This window comes from Saimiri boliviensis, chromosome 20, assembly GCF_048565385.1.
Source record: "Saimiri boliviensis isolate mSaiBol1 chromosome 20, mSaiBol1.pri, whole genome shotgun sequence".
NCBI lineage: Eukaryota > Metazoa > Chordata > Mammalia > Primates > Cebidae > Saimiri > Saimiri boliviensis.
Genome location: NC_133468.1, coordinates 10,645,886 through 10,670,970, shown reverse-complemented (window position 1 = coordinate 10,670,970; position 25,085 = coordinate 10,645,886). Strand labels below are relative to the sequence as shown.

Genomic DNA, 25,085 nt, shown 5'->3' with positions numbered 1-25,085 from the left:
CGCCATGTTGGCCATGCTGGTCTCGAACTTCTTACCTCAGGTGGTCTGCCTGCCTTGGCCTCCCAAAATGCTGAGATTACAGGTGTGAGCCTAACCTGAAAATTCATTTCATGCCTGACCTGAAAATTCTTGTTCCTTAATAACAGTAACTTTTATTATTCTACAATGTATATAAAATTTTTTTATCTGAGGGTCTCTGTCACCCAGCCTGGAGTGCATCACCACAACCTTTGTCTTCTGAGCTCAAGTGATCCTTCTACCTCAGCCTCCCAAGTAGCTGGGGCTCTAGATACACGACACCACACCTGGCTAATTTTTTGTATTTTTGGTAGAAACAGGGTTTTACCATGTTGCCCAGGCTGGTCTCCTGAGCTCAAGAGATCCACCTGCCTTGGCCTCTGAAAGTGCTGGGATTACAGGTGTGAGCGTCTGTGCCTAGCAAAATACTTTCAAGATAATGCTAGTATAACTAATAGATATGAGTTCATCAAGTTCTGTTCTCTGAGGTCACTTAAAATAACAGCTGGTACAGTGGTATGTGCCTGTAATCCCAGCTGCTCAGGAGGGTGAGGCAGAAAGATCTCTTGAGTTCAGGAGTTTGAGACAAGCCTTGGCAATATAGCAAGACCTCATCTCAAATAATAATGATACTAATATATATATGTGGTTTTTTTCTTTTTTTTTTTTTTTACTGCAAGACACACATTTTTATTTTGAGGCAAGATCTCACTGTCGGTCAGGCTGGAGTGTGCAGTTGCATGAGCTTGGCTCACTACAACCTCTGCCTCCCAGCTCAAACAATCCTCCCTTCTCAGCCTCCCAAGTAGCTGGGACTACAGGCATGTGCCACCATGCCTGGCTAATTTTTAAATTTTGTAAAGATTTCGCTGTGTTGCCCAGGCTGATCTCAAACTCCTGGGCTCTAGTGATCCACCTGCTTCAGCCTCCCAAAGTGATGGGATTACAGGTCTGAGCCACCGCGTCTGGCCTGTAATTATTATTATTTCCCCTGACAGTATTGTCACCAGTTTGATAATATAGTTCGACTAAGTTGTGTTCAGTTTACTGTATTTTTTTCTGTTTTATTTGCTGCTGTTTTTTGAATATATAAAACAGATTTCCAAAGGCAAATTATGAACAAGATATATTCAGAGAAATCTATCCTTTCACTGTTTCATTTTGCAAAGATTAAGCAAATACATATATTGATACATATGTATACACACACACACACACACACACACACACTGCTGTTACAGAAAAGATAACCAGTCGTATATACTATTCTGTACCTTGTTTTATTCACTAAACAATATATGCTAGAGATTGCTGCATGTTGGCATATACAGATCTTTCTCATCTCTTTATAGCCATTTCTATCCTTTCGGATTATTTCTAGTCTTTTGCTATTACTGATAAAGCCACAGTACCATCCTGTGCATATGCCGTTTTCTGATTTTGCCGGTGATCCTTAATGTAGCCTCCTTGAAAACGGAATCTGTGGTTTACAGATACGTACGGTTTTTCTAGATACTGCTGCATTGTCTTCCGTAGAGATTATACCGTTTTTGCATTCCGATCAACAGTATATGAGTTTGTTTCTCCACAACCTGAATTTTGCCAGTTTCCCCTTAAATATATGTATTTTTATATATGTTTACGTGTGTGTGTGTGTGTGTGTGTGTGTGTGTGCGCGCGCATGCGCGCGCACGCAGGAGATGGAATCTCACTATGTTACCCAGGCTGGTCTCGAACTCCTGGTGTCAAGTGATCCTCCTGCCTTGGCTTCCCAAAGTGCTAGGATTATAGGCATGAGCCAATGTGCCTGGCAATAATACCAATTTTTTTTAACCTGCCTTTTTCATCAAGTTCTGTTTTCTGCTCTTTATTTCAACTATAGTGAATGTTAGCTAAGGCTGTTGATTGAGGTTTAAAGCTGAGAACTTCAGGCCGCAGTTGGATCTAGTTCCAGCATTGCTTTTCACTTCTCTGAGTTTCATTTCCTTCCATTATCAGAGAATTAGGCCCTTTGACACTAGATAACACTGGATGGGTGGATCTGAAGACATTTTATGTGCTTATTCTTTTCACTCTCAAGTCTCTGTCTACCTGAATAGTTGACAGATTGTTCATGTTTTCACTCTGGTGAAAACAGCACAAACACAGGCTGCTTGAAACCTTTATACTAAAGGTGGTTCCTTTAAAAGCAAAATGCCAGGAAGTAGGAGGGCACAGCCAGGTGATCCCTAATTATGAACATCATGTCATGCCTATTCTGCATTCAACAGAATTATAACAGTATCGAACTCTAAGACTTTGGAGTTAACATATCAAGAGAGCTAATCTCTGCCTAATTAGAACAGACAGGCTCTTAAGACAGAAGAACTTGACTTTTTGGATGGTAAAGTCGAAGGATTGAGGTCTGTTTACCTTTTGAATTTTTAACTTTTACCTAATGATGAGATGATAAAGGAGTTTAGAAAGTAGGTTTGAGTCTGACCTCACCTGATAAGGAAAAATGTTTGATTTTGTACATGATTTATTTTAAGAGGCCAGATTTGGAAAGTAGGTACAAGCCAGTCATGGTATTCAACAGAGAAAAATGGGGACCAGTTATGAAAGCTTTAGAATAATCTTATATAGATGAAATGGAATCAATCCAAAGAACACACTGTTAAATACATAGCTGATCTTTTGCTGCTTTAATCACTGTAATTGTCATGATTATCTTTCCTGAATTGAAGAACCAAACCACAGCCTAATGAGAGGCTGAGTTATAGCACGTTGTTTATTGGCCGGAAATAAACGTGTCCAGTGCTCACTCCATCCCTGGCTTTGCCAGCCTTCTCTGCTCCCCTTAGATTCCTAAGGGAATCTTACTTATATATTATATTCACTTACTCTTTCCTTCATTAGATGTATATGGGACTCTGACGTCAAGGTTGCTGTTTTTGTTAATGTTCACTTTCCCACAGCTTTGTGGAGTGTAGTGCTACTATGGAATCTCCTTGGAGGAGGGGCTTTGGCTTCAGACCCAGTGTCCTAGAAGTTACTTGGTTTATTTAGCACAGCATTGTTACCTGGTAGATGAGCTGATATGGTTGACCACAGTCTGAAGCCATAGAAATGCTATTTTATTATAAAGTCTGGGCCAGGAAAGAAATAGAGGATATTGATAATTAGGCCTCTGCCCTGTGCAAGCTGTTTTTCTAGGCGTTGCAAAAATACTTGGGTGCTTATGAGGTGTATGGTACTAAGTAGGGATTTCACAGAAGACTGGGCTTCAAAGGGGTTTGTGATCTGTTGGGAGGTTGAATTAATGCATGCTTGGGAAAAGTTCAACAGTGCAAAGTGTTGTGTAGTTAAAAAGTATATCGTTTACTCTGACCGCTGTGGCTGGGTATTCTGCTGCCACTTCAGACTCAGCCGTTTCTCCATTTCAGTTCCCAATATCATAATTTTCCCTGTCAGGGTCGGAACTTGTTGCATCTTTTTTCTCCTCTTCCTCAAATCCATTTGCTCTTGTTTTGTCTCTTGTGTCTGCCCTTCCTTTGCAATTCCTCCTTCAGGCACCCGGACTTCTGCCTCAGCTTACTACAGCTCTGAATTATGGCAGGGGCGCCTCATCTGGTCTCCCTGGCTCCACCATCATTTTCTGCAGAACACCGCTCTGTTTCTTTTCTGGTGTAGCACTTCCTGAAATAGATCGGCTTGCCTCAGAAACTGTCAGTCCTTGTCTGTGGCCTGCAGCAGGGTTTTTTTGTTTCTTTTTTTTTTTAACCTAAGGGTCCCTGATTGTAGAGTACATGCCCTTTGAAATTTGATATAAAATGTTGTAAGCACACAGCTTTTACCAAGGTCACCAGCAGTCCCATGAGCCATAAAAGATAAGAATGGCCAACTGCAGGTCGTGTCCAGCTCTCTGACTTGACTGTCAAGGCCTTCCCTTCCCAGTCTGCCTTTCTTACTGCTTTCTGCCCCAGGCCCGTGATACGGGCCCTACTATTTTCATGTTCTTGACCTCATTAGCTCTACTTGGTTTTTCCCGACTCTCACTACCCGACTACATTCATCAATTTAGAAAACAATTTAGTAAATACACTCTCCTGTGAAAATCCCTTCTGGTTTCTTGCCTTAGTTCACCCATTCTCTCTTAATTCTTTCTGATGCTTTCTCTTTCAGTGCCCAGCTGGCAAATCCTAGCACTTCCTTCCTTGGCCACTTTGTTTCAGAGTGATTTCTTTTCTTCCTAAACGCATTAAGCTCTCCAGTTTTTGCCATTCATTTGGTACATTGCCTTGAATTGTTAAATACAAGCTTAACTCCTTGTATTTAATCTCTTACAATGTATATAACCTTACATGCCATAGTAAAGAAGGAATTATTTTGCAAATTTATCAGAAATTTTTAAAAAGATAAAAATTAAACCTAACATATTCTTTAAGAATTATATTTACTTACTCTTTCCTGAACAGATTTGTTGATTAATATTTTTATGTTATCTTAATTGTCAGTTTTATCTTTTTTTTTTTTTTTTTTTTTTTTTGAGACAGTCTCACTCTGTTGCCCAGGCTAGAGTACAGTGGCATGATCTTGGCTCACTGCAACCTCTACTTCCTGGGTTTAAGCAATTCTCGTGCCTCAGCCTCCCGAATATCTGGGATTATAGGAAGGTGCCACCATACCCAGCTAACTTTTGTATTTTTAGTAGAGACAGAGTTTTACCATGTTGGCCAGGCTGATCTCAAGTGATCTGCCCCGCCTCCCAAAGTGCTGGCATAACAGGCGGGAGCTACTGTGTCTGACCCATTGGCAGGTGTTTGTTTGAGATGGAATCTCACTCTGTCACCCAGGCTGGAGTTGAGCGGTGCAATGAGGCCAGTGTTACAGTGAGACAAGATCACACTACTGGCTGGAGTGCAGTGGTTCGATCTTGTCTCACTGCAATATTGGCCTCCCGGGTTCAATTGATTCTCCTGCTTCAGCCTCCCTAGTAGCTGGGATTACAGGCATGGACCACCACGCCTGGCTAATTTTTGTATTAGTAGAGATGGGGTATACCATATTGGCCAGGCTGGTCTCAAACTCCTGACCTCAAGTGATCCACCCACCTCGGCTTCCCAAAATGCCGGATTACAGCCACCAAATCTGGCCCTCTGTCAGTTTTATCTGATAGTAACCTTAATGACTCCTTTATTTTGCAAAATGAGAACGTGGACCCTTTGATTGCATTCTCCAGCCCCACCCACAATCAGCTATTTCATATCAAAGATGATAAGAATATAGGCTTCCTTAATTCACTCCAAAATCAGCCAGACACAATGGCTCACACCTGTAATCCCAGCACTTTGGGAGGCCAAGATGGGCAGATTGTTCAAGCCCAGGATTTTGAGACCAGTCTGTGTAACGTGGTGAAACCCCATCTCTACAAAAAACAATACAAAAATTAGCCAGGTGTGTTGGCACACACCTGTAGTCCCAGCTGCTTGGGAGGCTGAGATGGGAGGATCTTGAGCCCTGGAGGTGGCAGTTGCAGTGAGCCGTGATGGTGCCACTACATTTACTCCAGCCGGAGTGACAGTGAGACCCTATCTCAAGAATAAATAAATAAATAAAAATGTACTCCAAAATCAAACCACATGAATTTTCCATGTAGCATATGCACATTTGCATTTTATTTATTTATTTATTGAGATGGAATCTTGCTCTGTCGCCCAGGCTGGAGTGCAGTGGTGCAGTCTCTGCTCACTGCAACCTCCACCTCTAAGCTTTCAAGCCATTCTCCTGCCTCTGCCTCCCAAGGTGCTGGGATTACAGGCATGAGCCACTGCAGAAGCTGAGACTACAAGCATGTGCCACCACGCCCAGCTACTTTTTTTGTATTTTTAGTAGAGATGGGGTTTCACCAGGCTGGCCAGGGTGGTCTTAACATCCTGACCTCAAGTGATCTGCCCTCGTCGGCCTCCCAAAGTGCTGGGATTACAGACATGAGCCACCGTGCCCGGCCTACATTTATTTTAAACTGGCATCATTGATCTTGATTGAAAACTATCCCTCAATTGTATATAGTTTTTCAAAAGTGAAGGCCTATTTTTCTTTTTTTTGGATTGTTTCTTTGTCAAAAAAATACCTATACTATGAAGAAGTCTAATCAGTGTGCTCTTCATGGAAAATTAACAGACAAACCATACATATTCACTACTTCAGTATTCTCAGGTAAAATTTATTTTATTGGCCAGGTGTGGTGGCTCATACCTGTAATCCCAGAGCTTTGGGAAGCCAAGGCAAGAGGAAACTTGAGCCAAGGAGTTGGAGACTAGCCTGGGCAATATAGGGAGACCCCATTTCTACAAAAAAAAAAATAAAAATTAGCTGGGCATGATGGAGTGGGCCTCTAGTCCCAGCTACTTGGGAGGCTGACGCAGGAAGATTGCTTGAAGCCAGAAGGTCAAGGTTGCAGTGAGCTGTGTTTGTGGCCACTGTACTCCAGGTTGGGTGAGGGAACAAGACTGTCTGAAAAAAGTATTATTAGCTTTGCACAGTGGCAGTATTGTAGCCAATGAGGTTTATCCAGGGCACGATTATTGTTAATTGAAAAGCTTTTCCCAATACCCCACCGTGACGACTTGCAATGTAGTCGGAATTGGCAATTTTTGACAGTCTCTATGGAGACTGAATTTTTAAAAAAAGAAAAGAAAAAAATATTATTTAATGATTAGAGATAGGGTCAGGCTCTGTCACCAAGGCTGGAGTGCAGAATGGCATAATCATAGCTCACTGTAACCTGAAACTCCTGGGCTGTAGTGATCCTGTCACCTCAGCCTCTGGAGTAGCTGGGACTGCTGGTGTGTGTCATCATACTGTAGAGAGTCTCATTATGTTGCCCAGACTGGCCTCAGGCGATCCTCCCGCCTTGGCCTCCCAAAGTGCTGAGATTACAGGAGTGAGCCACCATGCATTTGTAATCTGCCTGGTACTGATATTTGTACAAAGCGGCTGTTCTGCTGGCCTAAGGAAGAGAGCAGAAAATTACCGCTAGATTAAGTGAAAGATTTTATGAGGCTTTCAAACTACAAGAAACAAGTAGCTCTGGTAATTGCCACTCCTTGGCCTGGTGTTGTTTTTCTAGTACATTGTAAATATAATCTGATGAGGGCACGATAGCTCATGCCTGTAATCCCAGCACTTTGGGAGGCCAGGATGAGCAGAACGCTTTAGCCCAGGAGTTGGAACCCAACCTTGGCAACATGATGAAACCCCATCTCTACAAAAAATATAAAAATAGGGCCGGGCGCGGTGGCTCAAGCCTGTAATCCCAGCACTTTGGGAGGCCGAGGCGGGTGGATCACGAGGTCGAGAGATCGAGACCATCCTGGTCAACATGGTAAAACCCCGTCTCTACTAAAAATACAAAAAACTAGCTGGGCGTGGTGGCGCGTGCCTGTAATCCCAGCTACTCAGGAGGCTGAGGCAGGAGAATTGCCTGAGCCCAGGAGGCGGAGGTTGCAGTGAGCCGAGACCGCGCCATTGCACTCCAGCCTGGGTAACAAGAGCGAAACTCCGTCTCAAAAAAAAAAAAAAAAAATTAACCACGTGTGTTGGTGTGCGCCTGCATTTCCAGCTACTTGGGAGGCTGAGGTGGGAGGATCATTTGGGCTTCGGAGGTTGAGGCTGCAGTGAGCCGAGATCACGCCACTGCACTCCAGCCTGGGTGACAGCGAGACCCTGTGTCAAAAAATAAATAAATAAAAGATGGCATTGAGTTTAAGCTACTAGAAAAAGAAAAGTGTCATTTGTTGCCTACACTTGAGATAGCCAGAATGGGGAGCAAGCTAGAAGACAGCCTCAAGTACAAGGCCAGTGCAAGGAGCCTCCTCCCCAGGAGCCTGGCTCCAGAGCAGAGCTCGCCGTGCCTTTGGGAACCTGGCTTCCGTGCTGTCAGAGGGAAGCGAAAAATACAGACTCGAAACTGTGATGAATTCATTAGAGTCCAGCACCATCCATCTCAGTCAGCCTCACTCTTCCTGCTTTCTGTGACATAGACTGTTACTTGTGTTCCTCAGTTCGCCAGTGTCCTTGATTACTGGCGCTTTTGCCACAGCCCTACAAAAGCTGGCCAGACTTGCACCAGAGTGATTATCCTGTCTTTCGTTTATTGTTCAGCATCTACACATGTTTAAATATTGGCCTGGTTAACTTTCTTGATGTTAACTTTTTGCCTTCCTGAGGATTGAATGTGTGAGGATCAGTTACCAGAACGGTTTTGTTTTGCAGGTCACAGGAAGAGAGTGCCTTCTAGATGCAAAGTCACCTCCACACCAGACCACCTTCCTTGACTTGCCTACTTTGGCCATCAGCTGCCTTAAACGTTAACACCACATTCGAATGCCTTACTCTGCAATCCAGTGTGTTCTCCTTCGCCTTTTTTTACACTTTGGTGAATTATGTGCCTACTTTATAAACTGTGTTGACTCCACAAAATGAGTATGCACTCTTCTGAGATAGAAGATGCTGTTCTTCTGAGAGATCCGTTACTCTCTCCTTGGAATCTGTGGATTTGAAGATGGCTCCGGCCCTCTCACATGGGAATCAGTGAAGTGTTTAGAAACTGCTGCAAGACAAACAAGCCTCCAGTGGGGGGGTCAGTAGGAGAGCACGTTCAGAGGGAAGAGCCATCTCGACAGAATCACACCAGACTCTCTTTTCAGGATGAAATTCTTATTTCTGCCATCTTTTGGAATAAATCTTTTTTCCTCTCTATGGAAATCTGAGTTCAGTGTTTGTAAAGTTCATTTTTATAAACTTTTCTATTGCTACATAATGCCTTTAAAAAAATAATTTTGTAGTCTAAACATAGGTTGGATATATAAACCCTACCATGTAGTTTGAGATGCCTGAAAAGACTGGTAAGTGCTTTTTTTAAGCATTCAGTAACCATTGAAGTGCCTACTGTAGCCAGGGCACTGGAGAGATCAAACGTGTGTACACTGGAGTCCCTGCCAGTTCACAAGCTGTTTGCAGAGAGGTGATTACTATACATAGAGCGGTATATAAGGCTGTGTTTGAACTTTGTCCTTGAAAGTGGTAACATGGTGAGTAGGTCAAGGATATCTCCTAGCCATGGAACAAGGCAGCAAATGCTGCTGAGATGGAACCATCACAGCCTCAGACACAGGACTAAAGAAGTCAAAAGTGGTTAAAAAGCCAGGGGCAGGAGACAATAATTTTGTGTTTCAGTAGCAGGCATCTTGATACGCTAATTTGAGGGCTTTATTACTTTTAAGAAATTAAAAATTAAAATGAACCTAAATGTTCACCAGTGCATGGCTTTTGACAGCCAGCCAAGAATGGATTTCCTGTTTTTCAGTTTGTACTTTTCTGTTCCTCTCAAACTGTCTGAACTCATTACTTCGCTATTCTTATTACCAAAGTGGGTTTCAAGTTGAAGTGACTCTCCTGCTCTCATTTCTTTTCTTTTCATTCTTTACTTTTGTTTTGAGCAATCTGTTAGGCAACTCCATACTTCATCTTTCCAGCAGGAGGGCCATATTAGCTAATTTCGTGGAATCCATGAAACACTGATGATTTGAAGTTGAAGGGACCATGGTGATATAGGCTGATCCCATCATTTTATAGATAAGGAAGCTGAACCCAGATGGAGAATTTCTCACCCAGCTTAATGCACTTGGTCAGAGGCAGACCGGAGTAGGATTTATGTGTTTGTTTGGTTTTGGTTTTGTTTTTGAGACAGAGTCTCACTCTGTCACCGAAGTTGGAGTGCAGTGGCACAATCTCCGCTCACTGCAACCTCCGCCTCCCGGGTTCAAGAAATTCTGCCTCAGCTAGGACTATAGGCACACACCACCATACCCAGGTAATTTTTGTATTTTTAGTAGAGATGGGGTTTTACCATGTTGGCCAGACTGATCTTGAACTTCTGACCTTGTGATCCACCCACCTCAGCCTCCCAAACTGCTGAGATTAGAGGCGTGAGCCACCGTGCCTGGCCAGGATCCATGTTTTCTAATTTTCACGCTAGAGCCTCTTTCACAGGCTACCCTGCCTCCTTCAGAGTGGTCTTGGCCAGGAGCCAACTCTGGGTCTCTGGTGGGAGGGAAGAATTCTGCCATTGCAGATTAACAAGCTGTCTCCTACCAGAACAACATATATGGCCCTTAGTAGCTGTCATCTGAGAAAGTAATGTTGGTGGTTACTGCGGGTACATAAAAGGATGCCACAGTCTGAGCTCTGATGGTGTGAGGAAGTGTGACGCCAGTGCTACTGTGTTCCCAGATTCTACAAGTCAAGCCCTGCAGCCCATCATCACTGGGGATCAGTCTGACACCTTCCCAACTCCCACCCTAGACTGCTTTCCAGCAGATTACAAGTTGTTTGTTTGTTTTGAGACGGAGTTTCGCTCTTGTTACCCAGGCTGGAGTGCAATGGCGCGATCTCGGCTCACCGCAACCTCCGCCTCCTGGGTTCAGGCAATTCTCCTGCCTCAGCCTCCCGAGTAGTTGGGATTACAGGCATGCACCACCATGCCCAGCTGATTTTTGTATTTTTAGTAGAGATGGGGTTTCACCATGTTGACCAGGATGGTCTCGATCTCTTGACTTCGTGATCCACCTGCCTCGGCCTCCCAAGGTGCTGGGATTATAGGCGTGAGCCATCACATCCGGCAGATTACAAGGTTTTGAAACTGTTTTCCAAGCTGAGCCTCATGGTGACCTTAATGTGGCAGCACTTCCGTTGAGTGTGGCTTTTGTCTGTCTTGAGTTCAGTTTATGCATTAGCTTGACAGGGAGCCTGCATAAGTTCAGCACAGCAGATCTTAGCTGTGGCGTGGCTTCCACTAGTGATGGACGGTAGCTTTGGGGGTTCTTCTCATTGGTCATCATAGTTTGGCATGTTTCCAATTAAATGGCTCAGTTGAAGGCAGAAGTCATTACCCCGACTGATTCAAGATTTTGAGTTCTGCTTTATTCTGTCAGTTGGTAGTAGTACATTTTTTTAGAAGCCCCATCTTTCTTTTCTTTCTTTTTTTTGAGACTTAGTTTTGCTATTTTGCCCAGGCTGGAGGGCAGTGGCGTAATCTCAGCCCACTGCAACCTCTACCTCTCGGGTTCAAGCAATTCTGCCTCAGCCTCCCAAGTAGCTGGGATTGCAGTTGCCTGACACCACATCCAACTAATTTTTTGTATTTTTAGTAGAGATAGGGTTTCACTATGTTGACCAGGCTGGTCTCGAACTCCTCACCTCAGGTAATCCACCCGGCTCAGCCTCCCAAAGTGCTGGAATTACAGATGTGAGCCACCGCATCTGGCCAGAAGCTCTACCTTTATTTTCAATCAGAAATTAACAGACCGAATTACTTTTATTACTATGCATATCAAGTTACTGAAATGATGATTTCATGTAGTAAACCCCTGAAGATGGCACTTGCAGGTACAAAGATACAGAAATGTCTACAGCCTGCAGATGTTTACTTTAAAAGAGTCTTCAACAGCAGTTTGTTACTGGGTTTCCTCATCTAGCTATAAAGATTCTCTAATTCTCCATAATCAAACTGATGTCTATGATTTTGATGACTAACAAAATTTCTAGTGAAGTGATCCACTTGTATGCTTCTGATGTGTCCTAAGTGAGTTAAAGGAGACACTGGGGAGTGAGCTGGATTCTGTTACTGCTTTGCTCGTGGGCTTGCTTGCTATTTGGAGGGAGTGGGTTCCTACAGACGTGAGTTAGGAAGATCAGGGTGTTGACTGCACTAACACCTGTGGGAAACATGGGGGATGGGAGCACAGAGGGGCCAGGTGCTATGCCAGTGAGGTTTTGCTCATCCTCCAATAGTCCTCTAGGGAAGTAAAAGGCCCTAGTGAGGCAGCAGCTCAGGCCTGAACTTACAGGGTTCTCTCCAAACCCTACTGTGACATAACTCTTAATGAGACCCTGCTGGCCTCAGCATAAAGCAGGAGATCACCTTTGCCTATGAAGAAGAAAGGAGCTCATTTCCTAGCCAAACTGTTTGTCAGAGATCTCCCAGAAAAATGGCTTGCAAGCTCCCAAAGGCCAGGTACTGTAACAGTGCCACCACCTAACTTACCATACTATGGTTGAAATGAGGGCGGGAATGATGAAATCAGCTCGGGGGTTGCGAGAGGAAACTCGCTAAGTTCCCTTTGCTCAGGAAGTCACTACCCTTGAACTCTAGTTGTCTCATTTATTAAATTCTTGAGAAGATTCAATGCTATTAATACATAAATCCGGGAATATGTTCTCTCCTCGGCTCACCCTTAATGATGGAACTATTTTGTTACAACATGATCAGACATCTGAGATGGATGTTTGTGAATCATACTTTCTTAACCATTCCCTTACTCCATTCAGTGTATGTCAGGGCCCAGACTGGAAGGAGCTCCATTTAGGCCTTTCAGAGGTTACCGAAAATGTTCCTGTGTAATATTCCATGTGATGTGGCCTCCTGGGACAATCACTAGACTAGAAGTCCTAGGTTTGCAGTCTTATTCCATCACTTGCTAGCTGTGAAATGGGGCAAATAATTTCATTTCTGATTCTTGGTGTTTTCACCTGTGAAATAGGAATCATGCATACCTTTTCTACTACGTGAAGTCGTTACAACATGAGATTTTGGTGGTGAAGATTTGTGAATTATCATAATATATCAGGAGTATTTTCCAAATAAATGACCAAATCCCCAGGGCACACTAACCGTATTTTTCTATTAAGATAGGACCCAGAGAGACAGCCAAGTGATTTTTTTTCTACATATGGTTACACTTCGGGTTTGTTTGTTTTGTTTGAGACAAAGTTTCACTCTTGTTGCCCAGGCTAGAGTGCAATGGCATGATCTCGGCTCACTGCAACCTCCGCCTCCTTGGTTCAAGCAATTCTCCTGCCTCAGCCTCCCAAGTAGCTGGGATTACAGTTGCTTGCCACCACGTCCAACTAACTTTTTGTATTTTTAGTAAAGATTGGGGGGGGGGGTTTCACCATGTTGGCCAGGCTGGTCTCGAACTCCTGATCTCTGGTAATCCACCCGCCTCGGCCTCCCAAAGTGCTGGGATTACAGACCTGAGCCACTGTGCCAGGCCTGTGGTTACACTTTTGATTAGTCATTTGTACCTGGAGGTAGGGGTTTACAGAAAAATAAAAGGCATCCTTATCAGGCCCCCAGGCCTGAGTTCAGAGCCTAAGCGTCTGGGCCACGCCTTTCCTACCCTTCCATGTTCTGCCAGCTCTTACACCGGGAGGGAAGTATTTCTGGCATGATTTTGAAGATGAAGTATGAGGATTGATTGGTTTCTTTTAGCACTGTTTTTGTTGTTTTCTTTAAGCGTATAATGATGTCTAGACGTATGTCACTGCCCAAATTTATATTTTTTCTTTTCTTTGATGTTGCTTCAAAAGTAGCACCTTTTTGTTTAGCTTTTTTTTTTTTTTTTAAAGCAATGGTAGGTGTTTGGTCATGCCGAAGTAAATTTAGAATTTGAGAAATGATTTAAAATTGTTGCCAAGACTCAAGAAAAATTTGGCAAGAGTCAGTTGCTCCTTTATTAACATAAATTGTATTTAAAAATATGTGTCTGCACATTTTAGAACAGTTTCATACTCCATCCTCTATACAAAAGTTCTTTTCTGTTTGGGAGAACATATGTGTTGAAAATGGAGATGGAGGCCAGGCATGGTGGCTCACACCTATAATCCTAGCACTTTGGGAGACTGAGGCAGGCACATCACCTGAGGTTGGGAGTTTAAGACCAGCCTGGCCAACATGGTGAAACTCCATCTCTATTAAAAATACAAAAATTAGGCCGGGCGCAGTGGCTCAAGCCTGTAATCCCAGCACATTGGGAGGCCAAGGCGGGTGGATCACGAGGTCAAGAGATCGAGACCATCCTGGTCAACATGGCGAAACCCCGTCTCTACTAAAAATACAAAAAAATAGCTGGGCGTGGTGGCGCGTGCCTGTAATCCCAGCTACTCAGGAGGCTGAGGCAGGAGAATTGCCTGAACCCAGGAGGCGGAGGTTGCGGTGAGCCGAGATTGCGCCATTGCACTCCAGCCTGGGTAACAAGAGTGAAACTCCATCTCAAAAAAAAAAAAAAAAATACAAAAATTAGCCGACTTTAGTTGCAAGTGCCTATGATCCCAGCTACTTGGGAGACTGAGGCAGTTGACTTGCTTAAACCCGGGAGGCAGAGGCTTCAGTGAGCTGAGATTGCACCACTGCACTCCAGCCTGGGCAACAGAGTGAGACTCCATCTTAAAAAAAGAAAAAAGAAATGGAGACTAAAGCAAACGTTATGTGTTACTTTTTCCTTGGCCCTTTTATTTCAGCTTTCTCTCAAGCATTGAGTGGATGAAATTAATTGCAGAAAATTCATACTTTTCAAAGGACAGAAAACAAAATGTCATTGTAAAGAATACTTAGTACAGTTAACTAGAAATAACCTAATGCTGACATAAGGAGCTGCTTAAATCATGTTGCTGTATCCGAATGAAGGAAAACCAATTTTGTTTTCAAAATATATGCCTAGAAAAGATAAAAGAACAAAATTACTAGCATTGCTTGCCTCCAGATGGTAATTACAACTCTTCTTTTTCCTTTCAGCATTTTCTCCAATGAAAGTGTAATAGTGTAGTAAAACGAAAAAATATAAGTTACTTTAATAGCAAAAGATAATGGTCAGATTATTATGCTACAAGAAAAAAAAAAAACAGGATTTTAAACTACTGTGCATAGAAACAGCCTGGTATGAAACAGGCCAAGATGTGGGAAGTGATTATTTATTTTACAGTGTTGTGTCTTTTCTAAATTTTCCATAAACAACATGTATTACATTCATAATCAGGAAGAAAAAAGTATATTTTTGAGGGCATCATTGTCAGAAGTGTTAATACTTCCTTCAAACATAATTTCGTGCACACACACACACACACACACACACACACATTTTTTTAAAAGTTATTCGGGGTCGGGGAAATGAAGTCACTTAGATTTATGAAAACACTGAAGTTATTATGAATCAGTGAAAATCAGTGAGTTCATACAGAAATTGTGATTGTTTTCATTGTGGAGGACAGAGCACTGATCATTCCGTGTATAAGATCTAACCTCCTTTTGTATAGGTGCTCACAGTGACAGCATGAGGAAATCAAAAGGGAGCATTGATTTTGATTCTTCCCACACAGAAAAGTGGAAGCCTAGGGTATGAATGCTCTGGGGTCCCACCCAGGTTAGAAAAAGCCTAACTGTTCTTCCATGCCTAGCTGCTCCAAGCAAAGCTTTCATTCAGGGTGTCACTACTTCAGTTAGAATTCCATCTCAGTGAAATGTATTGACCCTCTTTTTCCAACTCCCACCGCCTCCGAGTCCAACTCCAAAAGAAGGGAGTATTCCAGTAGCTGAAGATGCTCAGCAGCTAATACTGCCACCCCCATGAATCCAATCAAGATTCCATTTCAGTTTCTGACAGGATATTGACATGGTTTCCATGGTTTCCTTACACTGTCCAGTGTGGTACTACTGTGGGTTGCCACTCCAGAACAGAACAAGCAGAGCAGATATTTTGTCAAAAGTAAGCCTGTTTTGAAGAAGCGTGAATTAAGAAGCTAAGTGTGACTTTCTCCAAGCTGCAGACACTTTTCAGCAACAGGTTGAAAAGGTAGTAGAGCCAGTTTCAACCAGGTTGCACAGATATTATCAGCTCCTGTTTTTGTCCTGATGTTAGCTGCTTGAGCAAAAAGACTCAGCAACCGGACTTCCTACACCTAGAATTTAGCAGGGAAGAATATTAAATAGTAATGATGAATGGTTATCTATGCTATACCATTGCTTCTCAAATGGTAATGTACAGATTGCCTGGGGATTGTATTTTAACAGATTCTGATTAAATCAAGATGGGAGCAATTATTCTGTATTTCCAACAAGCTTCGAGGTGCCGGTGCTCCTGGTGGGTGGACCCCACAGAAGCAAGGTGCTATATCTTAGGCAAGTACAGATTGCTAGGTAAGAGTGAGCACTAGAAACATTAAACTCGTGGTGGGAAGAAGGGTTCTTGAAGGAAATGACCTTTAAGAGTAAACCCTAAGGATAAGTAAGAGCTTAGCAGAGAGGTTGGGGTGCAGTGGCTCACACCTGTAATCCCAGCACTTTGGAAGACCAAGGCGGGAGGATCACCTGAGGTTTGGAATTTGAGACCAGCTTGGCCAACGTGGTAAAATCCCACCTCTACTAAACATACAAAAATCAGCCAGGCCTGGTGGTGTGCGCCTATAATCTCAGCTACCTGGAAGCTGAGGCAAGAGAATCGCTTGAATCTGAGAGGTTGCAATGAGCCAAGATCACGCCATTGCACTCTAGCCTGGGCGACAGAGTGAGACTCTGTCTCAAAAAAGGCTTAGCAGAGAGGAGTGGCTGAGGTATTTCCAGTAGACCTGTGAAGTTGTTGCAGGAGTCCAGGAGAGATAGGTGTCCCGGAGTGTGGTAATGGAAATGAATTCAGAGAAGAACCTACATTGGGGTCATAATTATTAGTTCATATACATAAACTTCAGTGAGTGATTGGTTATGGATTGGGGGGTAGTTAGGAACAGGAAGGAGTTGAGGATTATACCAGGATCCGACTGGGTGGTGGAGCAGAGCCCTTTACTAGGGTGGAGGCACAGGGGATACAATAAGCTTGTTATATAGCCTGATGGGTTCTTGTTGCCTGCTGCCCAGAAAAGCCAATGCACTGAGAATGGCCTGAGTGTTGCAGCAGAGAAATAATTTAATAATCACAATGCCAGCCAAGCAGAAGGATTGGAAATCATTCTCGAATCTGCCTCCCCAAGAATTTAGAGGCTAGAGTTTTTAAAGGAAAGTTGGGATTGAGTTGGAGATGAAATCATAAAGGGTTGAAGCTGCCCTTCTTGCACTAAGTCAGTCCCTGGGTGGGGGTCACAAGACCAGTTGGGTCAGTTTCTTGGTTATCAGTCCCCATCTGAGTGGCGCCAGCTGGTCCATCAAAATGCACAGTCTGAAAGATAACCTCAAACACCAGTTTTAGGTTTTACAATAGTGATGTTATCTATAGGAGCAACTACGGAGGTTACAAATCTTGTGACTCTAGCTACGTGACTCCTGAACCATACTTCTGACCTTGTGGCTAATTTGTTAGTTTGATGAAGGCAGTTTGGTCCCCGTGTGATGAGGGGGTTAGTATTGGGAAGGGATTCTTATCATCTTTGTTTTAAAGTTAAACATAAACTAAATTTCTCCCATAGTTCTCTTGCCCTACACCCAGGAAGGAGCAAAGACAGCTAGCTTGTGAGGTTACAGGCAAGATGGAGTCAGCAATGCTGGATATCTGTCACTATCATAATCTTTGCAAAGGTGGTTTCAAGCTTAAGGACACTGTGGAGTCTAGTTGTGGACAAAGAGTTGCAGGAAGCTAGGTGTCCATTGGGGGACACCCCCAGTGGGCAATTGTTATTTGGGCCTTGAGGTTAAGAAGGATCAGACTGGAGGTTAGAACGTGGGCACCAACAGAGATCATGGAAAATATGGGTGTGGATAAGGGCCAGGAAGAATGTGGTGGAGTGAGAGGAGAGGCTGTCAAAGCTGCAGACCTGAGGAGCACCCACTCGTCAGGGGTGGGCAGGGGAAGAGGAGGACTCTGTGAGGGGCAGCCATTGGAAATGGTCCTGGTTTGGATAGCTGTCAGCACCACTCTCACCCCCAGCTTATTAAGTATTTTACATACATTATCCTAGTAAGTAAGTGGGACACATATTGTTCCTTTTTTATAGGTGGAGAAACAGATCCACAGTACAGCAAACCTACTCTGATTCCAGCAGCCTGGCTGCCTTTCATCTGGTATGTTTACGGGACCTCCAAGCAGCCCTCACCCACCCCACAGCTAAGCTGCCCAATTCTGAGATTCTAGAAGCTGCTTACAGCTGCAGTTTTGTTTTTTTTTCCTGATTTTTCTTCATTGTTATCAGTCCTATGGCTAATAATAATGCCTAACACATAGCAGTTCCACATACAGATGCTATTTTTTTTGTTATTATTATGATTATTGAGACAGAGTCTCACTCTATCACCAGGCTGGAGTGCAGTGGTGCGATCCTGGCTCACCGCAACTTCCGTTTTCCAGTTTCAAGCAATTCTCCTGCCTCAGCCTCCCGAGTAGCTGGGACTACAGGCACGCACCACCACTCCCAGCTAATTTTTTGTACTTTTAGTAGAGACGGGGTTTCATCATGTTGGCCAGGATGGTCTCGATCTCCTGACCTCGTGATCCGCCCACCTCGGCCTCCCAAAGTGCTTGGACTACAGGTGTGAGCCACCAAGCCTGGCCTATTATTATTATTTTTAAGACAACATTTTGCTCCGTCACCCAGGCTGCAGTGCAGTGGCGCAATCTCGGCTCACCGAAACCTCTACCTCCCAGGTTCGAGCAATTCTCCTCCCTCAGCCTCCAGAGTAACTGGGACTACCGGCATGTGCTACCACGCTCGGCTCATTTTTGTATTTTAGTAGAGTCGAGGTTTCAACGTGTTAGCCAGGATGGTCTTCATCTCCTAACCTCGTTATCCGCCTGCCTCGGCCTCCCAAAGTGCTGGGATTACAGGCATGAGCCACACGGCACCCAGCTCACAGATGTTATTCTTTTTTTTTTTTTTTTTTTTTGAGATGGAGTTTCACTCTTGTTACCCAGGCTGGAGTGCAATGGCACGATCTCGGCTCACCGCAACCTCCGCCTCCTGGGTTCAGGCAATTCTCCTGCCTCAGCCTCATGAGTAGCTGGGATTACAGGCACGCACCACCATGCCCAGCTCATTTGTTGTATTTTTAGTAGAGACGGGGTTTCACTATGTTGACCAGGATGGTCTCGATTTCTTGACCTCGTGATCCTCCTGCCTGGGCCTCCCAAAGTGCTGGGATTACAGGCATGAGCCATCGCACCGGGCAGATGTTATTCTTAATGTTTCACATATGTTAACTGGTTTAATCCTTACAACAACCCTATTAAATACATTTATTATCTTCCTTTTATAGATGAAGAAATTGAGGTCTAATATTGCAAGCTGTTGTCAAAAGACAAAAGTTTAACAAACTTAGTTTAAACCAAGATTTCAATTGGCTTTGTCTGCCAATTGAATCAGGCAACACTTTAGTCCATAAAACTGAGTGAGCAGAAGAGCTGAGCTTTATTTATTTATTTATTTATTTATTTATTTTTGAGACGGAGTTTCACTCTTGTTACCCAGGCTGGAGTGCAATGGCGCGATCTCGGCTCACCGCAACCTCCGCCTCCTGGGTTCAGGCAATTCTCCTGCCTCAGCCTCCTGAGTAGCTCGGATTACAGGCATGTGCCACCATGCCCAGCTACTTTTTTGTATTTTTAGTAGAGACGGGGTTTCACCATATTGACCAGGATGGTCTCGATCTCTTGACCTCGTGATCCACCCGCCTCAGCCTCCCAAAGTGCTGGGATTACAGGCTTGAGCCACCGCGCCCGGCTGAGCTGAGCTTTATATACAGAGAAGGGGGAAGAAAGCGGAAGCAAGGAACAGAGAGTCATTTTTAGACAGAACAATAGAAATGTAACTGTTTAGTAACCTCGGGTTACTTCAGGCTAACTTTTTTGTTCAAGGATTAAAGCAGAGGAACTTCCCTATCACACCGATTGAAGATTGAAACTGGCCTCTTTGGGAAACTGGTTATTGTCTCTCTCCTATTTCTTGCAAGATCAGAAAACAGTTTAGGTTCGGTGATCTGGAACTTTAACATGGCTGACTCCATTTTGATTTTTAGCTGGTCTGTTGGGGCCTAGTGCAGGCGCTTATTCCGAAACAATGGCCTCCTGTGACGTTTTATTTAACGCTGTTAAGTAGAGGACACACAGGGTTTAAATCCAGGAGAGTCCGACTTTATGGTTCAGGTCTGTCACTGAGGCTCCATGGCATGTTTCTGATGTAAAATCCCTCACCTTACCCACCGTCTTGTAGTCTTAGCTTCTTGACCACACCTTCAACCTTTCAGTGCCTATAATTGTTCCCAGGCCTGAAAGGTCACGTGGTTCTCATAATACCTTCCATTAAGCCAATAGATTCCTGAAAATGAGGCCAGAGGCCACGTGGAGAATCCTAAACCTACTGCCTGGGCAGGGTCCTGTGGTTCTGAATGGCTCAGAATGAATGAATTTCCTCCCATCCCTGGGATCCCAGCTCCCCTCTCCCCCGAGCTCCCCACCCAGACCACCTTGGAATTGCTAATCCTCTGCCTTAGGGGCAGAATATCAGGCCCAAAGGTAGTTCTTTGTGTGTGTGACACCTCAATGCCCTCATGCAATAAAAGGGCCTGGCTTGATGTCCCTGAGTTGCCCGAGGGGGCTGGCACCTGTGTTTCTCAGGTAAGGTGCAGCACTTCCTGTTCTCTGCCAGCGTTTCTGAAGCATGGAGTCAGAACGGGATTTTCAAGTGTTACATTGCATGTGCATAGACAGTGCAGGTCCCCGAGAAAGCATCATCCCATTTTACCTCCCTCTGCCTGGAAACTTGACCCCAGGGGCAGCTCCTGGAGTCAGTGTCCCTCCTCCTTCCTTCCAGAGGTGTGCACTCTCTGCTTCCCACAGCCACCTTTGCTTATCCGCATTATCACAACTGTACAGAACTCTCATGTCTTTTCCAGGGGCCACAGAAGCTTTACTGGGCAGGGTCACTTGTTTGTTTAATTTTGATCCCTACCATCTTGCACAAAAAGTTGCTAAGTAAATGTTCATTCACTGAAAGTTGGCTTGTAAAAAAACGTCTTGTGAGAGATCAGCTTTTTGTTTTTTGGTAATTTTAGTCTCTAGATACTGAGTTTGCTTAAAGGAAGGTAAAACCGTCTGACCTGGAGCTCTAAGGTCTTAGGAGGTGAATTTCACGTGACAGTCACACAGTGCCCCTCGCTTAGAAGAGCCCTGCACATGGTTTGATGCTCTGCTCTTGTATTGAAATTCTTCGTATTTTTTTTTATTTTTGAGACAGAGTTTCGCTCTTGTTGCCCAGACTGGAGTGCAATGGTGTGATCTTGGCTTACTGCAACCTCTGCCTGCCAGGTTCAAATGATTCTCCTGACTCAGCCCCCCCAAGTAACTAGGATTACAGGCATGTGCCACCACGCCCTGCTAATTTTTGTATTTTTAGTAGAAACGGGTTTCTCTATGTTGGTCAGGCTGGTCTCAAACTCCCGACCTCAGGTGATCTGCCCACCTCGGCCTCCCAAAGTGTTGGGATTACAGGTGTGAGCCACTGCACCTGGCTTTGAAATTCTTAGTAATTTTTGAACATGATCCCTGCATTTTCATTTTGCACTTAGCCCCACAAATTATCCAGCTGGTACTGCATACTAGAGGGAGACCCTCCAGTCAATCAGCAGGTCCTAATTGGGATCTACAACTATCTGTAATCCCTCTGAAAGAACCTGCACAATTAGGGGTGTGTATATTTGTGTGTGTTTTTCTGGAGAGCAAGTCTATGGCTTTCATCCGACCGGAAGCAAAGTTCCGAGCAGTGGTTATTAATAATAACAATAGCCATCTTTTACCTAGTGCTTATTGTGTGCCGGGCCCTAAGGACATTAGGTAATTGTGATAAGGACAGGAGGCAGGGAAATACCGGGTAGAAGAGAGTGGTTCTCTGGCAAAGGCCCCACCCCCAAGCCCAGCCCCTGGCCCTAACTGAGAACTTTACATCCCTGTTTTCCCACCTGAATGTCGCTTTTTCCAAAACTACCCTGGCCTGCCAGACCCTCCCATCCTGTACCCATAAGAACCCCAAACTCCACCGGCAGAGAAACAGAGCAGCGTGGCAGAGGAGAGAAGAGAAGAAGCATCTGAATGTCAAAGAGGCAGCTGGTCGCCTGGTTAGTCCCCAGCCAAACTCCAGGGGAAGATCATCTTCCCACTCTGTCCCCTTTCCTGCTCCCCATCCCACTGAGAGCCACCTTCGTCACTCATTACAACCTCCACATTCACCATCCTTCAAGTCTGTGTGACCTGATTCTTCCTGGATGCTAGATAAGAACCCAGATGCCAAGAGGGCAGGGTGTAGATGGCTGTCACCCCGACTCTCCTCTGAGCTGGTTAACATTTAGCTGTCCACGGGCAGCAGGTACTAATAAGAGCATTAATTGTAACACACCCCTAGAGGCTACAGTGGGGCCAGAGTCCAAAAGGGTTGGCCCTGGCCTCAGCACCTGCTCGCCTGTGTGCTGCCCCTCCTGCAAGGGGTTTGAGTAAGCAAGCCACACCCCTGTTGCAAGTCTCCCAAAGTGGGGCGGGGAACTCTCGTGTCTCAACCGTGATAGGTTCATTATCTAATGCACAGCAAGTCAATACATCATGACCGCAGGTTGCAGCAGAGAAACAGGATTAATCACAGGGTCATGATACAAGGAGATGAGACGGAACCTTAAATCCATTTCAAGGAGGAGTTTGGCGCTAGAGTTTCTAAGGGTTTTGGAGTGGGCCAAATTGTGGAGATGGTTGATGGGTTGAAGAGTGCAGAGTAGGGGATGGGGGGCAAAAAAAAAAAAAAAAGAGGGCAGAGTGAAGTCATGGGATAGGGAGCTGAAGAAGCTGGATTCTCGTGCTGATCCTGTTCCTCTGTGGGAATCTTCAAATTGGGTGCTGGAGGTGGAGTCTGGAAAACATCTTAAGTCTTAAGCAAAAGGCTTATGATTCTAATGTCAGAGATCCTGTCTATAGGAACAATGGAGATGGAAATCAATTCTTTTTTTTTTCTTATATGGAGTCTCGCTCTATTGCCCAGGCTGGAGTGCAGTGGTGCGATCTCAGCTCACTGCAACCTCCACCTCCTGAGTTCAAGTGATTTTCCTACCTCAGCCTCTCAAGTAGCTGGGATTACAGGCACATGCCACCACACTTGGCTAATTTTTTGTATTTTAGTAGAGACGGGGTTTCACCACATTGACCAGGATGGTCTTGATCTCCTGACCTCATGATCCACCCACCTTGGCCTCCCAAAGTGCTGGGGTTACAGGTGTGAGCCACTGTGCCCGGCCAGGAAATCAATTCTTAAGTGGTCTCATGACCCTGAAGTCAGAAGTCCTGTCTGTAGGAACAACAGGGGTGCAAATGATCAGTGTCTAGTGCTCCAAGCCTGTTTTTTTTTTTTTTTTTGAGATGAAGTCTCACTCTGTTGCCCAGACTGGAGTGCAGTGGTGCAATGCAACCTCCACCTCCCAGGTTCAAGCAATTCTCCTGCCTCAGCCTCCCAAATAGCAGTGACTACAGGCATGCACCACCACGCCTGGCTAATTTTTGTATTTTTAGCAGAGACAAGGTTTCACCGAGTTGGCCAGGCTGGTTTTGAACTCTTGACTTCAGGTGATTCACCCATCTCTGCCTCCCAAAATGCTGGGATTACAGGTGTGAGCTACTGTGCCTGCCCGTGCTCCGTGACTTTTAGCAACAAGGAAGTGGGGGCCAGAGGGCAGCCTGATGAATTCTTAATTATATTTCTGGGCTGGGCGTGGTGGCTCACGCCTATAGTCCCAGCGCTTTGGGAGGCCGAAGTGGTCGGATCACCTGAGGTCAGGAGTTCGAGATCAGCCTGGCCAACAAGGAGAAACCCCATCTCTATTTAAAAAAAAAAAAAAATTATATTTCTGTCCAGAACCTGGCATGTAATTCTTGTCAACCCTGTGGGAACAGTTTCAGTTATATTTGTTGCTGTATGCTTCACCAGATTTTAATTGGATTGGGGCAGGGTAGAGAGTAGTATTGCACATTTCCTGCCTTCTTAATACTTCCAACTCCTCTGTCCTCACCCAGAGAGGAGAGGAAAAAACCACCTAGTGGGTGCTCCCTTCTCCCATGGTGCTCACAGGAGCCTGAGCCTGTGTCATTACTCTCTTCATCAGGAGGAGGGGAGAACCACCCCCTACTTTGTCCTAGTCCCTACTTCAAGTCTCGCCATTACTCCCAATTTTCCCAAAGGCGGTTTCTTCTTTGGCCACACTGGGGAGAGGCAACCTGGTAAGTAAACAAGAGGCCCCTTCTTTTTTTTTCATTTGAGCCCACTCTGGAATCCAGCCGTGTGACCATAGCTCACTGCAGCCGCAACCTCCCAGGCTCAAGCGATCTTCCCACCTCGGCCTCCCAAGTAGCTGGGACTACAGGTATACACCGTCACATCCCACTAATTTTTAATTTTTTTTGTACAGACAAGGTACCGTTATGTTGCCCAGGCTGGTCTTGAACTTCTGGCTTCAAGGGATCCTCCCACTTCAGCCTTTCAAAGTGTTGGGATTACAGGCGTGTGCCACCATACTCAGCCTAAGACTGGCTGTCATGCTGATGGGTTGTCTGGCATCAGGAAAGAGGTGTAGCCTGCTCCCTTGTGACCTGTGGCCAGAATCCCTCTGGCTTTATCTATAGGTAGATACTGAGTTACGGGGACTGAGTAATGAGAAGGAGACTCGGTCTTTCCTCCTGGTACTGCCTCTCTTAACAAAGGACAGAAGCTACAGCTGGCATTCAGGTCTGTTGATGTGCTTTACGTCCCACTGTTGCAGTTCCAGAATGTTGTACCCATTTATTTTACACTTTTCATCTTGGAGTCTGGGCCTTGTGAAACAAGATGAGAACTCGAAAAAAAAAAAAAAAAAAAAAAAGCTGTTGGGTATAGTCCCAAGTTTTGCTGTCACATGAGGGAACTCTATGACTTTGTGGACTTGTGGGTTAAAAAAAATACTTTGAATAATAGGATCCCCTAACTTCACCATCAATTCTCTGAATTTTAGCAGCTTCTCTGAACAGTTTACTTTCTTTACTTGGGAATCCAACTTCACTGTGTTAATGGGATTGTGTTATTTGGTCCACGCCTTCATTTGTATTTCAACAAACTATTCTCATGGCTTCTTATCGATCTGTTCCTCCACTTTCTGTTTTTATCATCGTACTTCTGACCTCATCAACAGAATGTCTTATTGTACCTGTCATTTGGGAGTATTTTCTACCACAAATGCTAGATTGTTCTCACTCCTTAGCTTCCTGGTT

The 25,085-nt window shown here is 44.6% G+C and overlaps 1 protein-coding gene and 1 non-coding gene across 2 annotated transcripts in view; both read left to right on the top strand.

Annotated features, from left to right (window-relative positions):
* The window catches only part of ATP6V0E1 (ATPase H+ transporting V0 subunit e1), a 42,984-nt gene extending 34,213 nt beyond the window's left edge, over nt 1–8,771 (top strand). Inside the window, exon 4 of the mRNA XM_003936147.3 lies at nt 8,275–8,771. The gene's annotated coding sequence lies outside the window, so the exon portion shown is untranslated. The remainder of the gene's footprint in view (nt 1–8,274) is intronic.
* LOC120360468 (U4 spliceosomal RNA) lies at nt 6,531–6,672 on the top strand. The gene has a single exon (XR_005576958.1). It is a non-coding gene; the product is annotated as a U4 spliceosomal RNA (small nuclear RNA).
* Nucleotides 8,772–25,085: the final 16,314 nt, after the last annotated feature.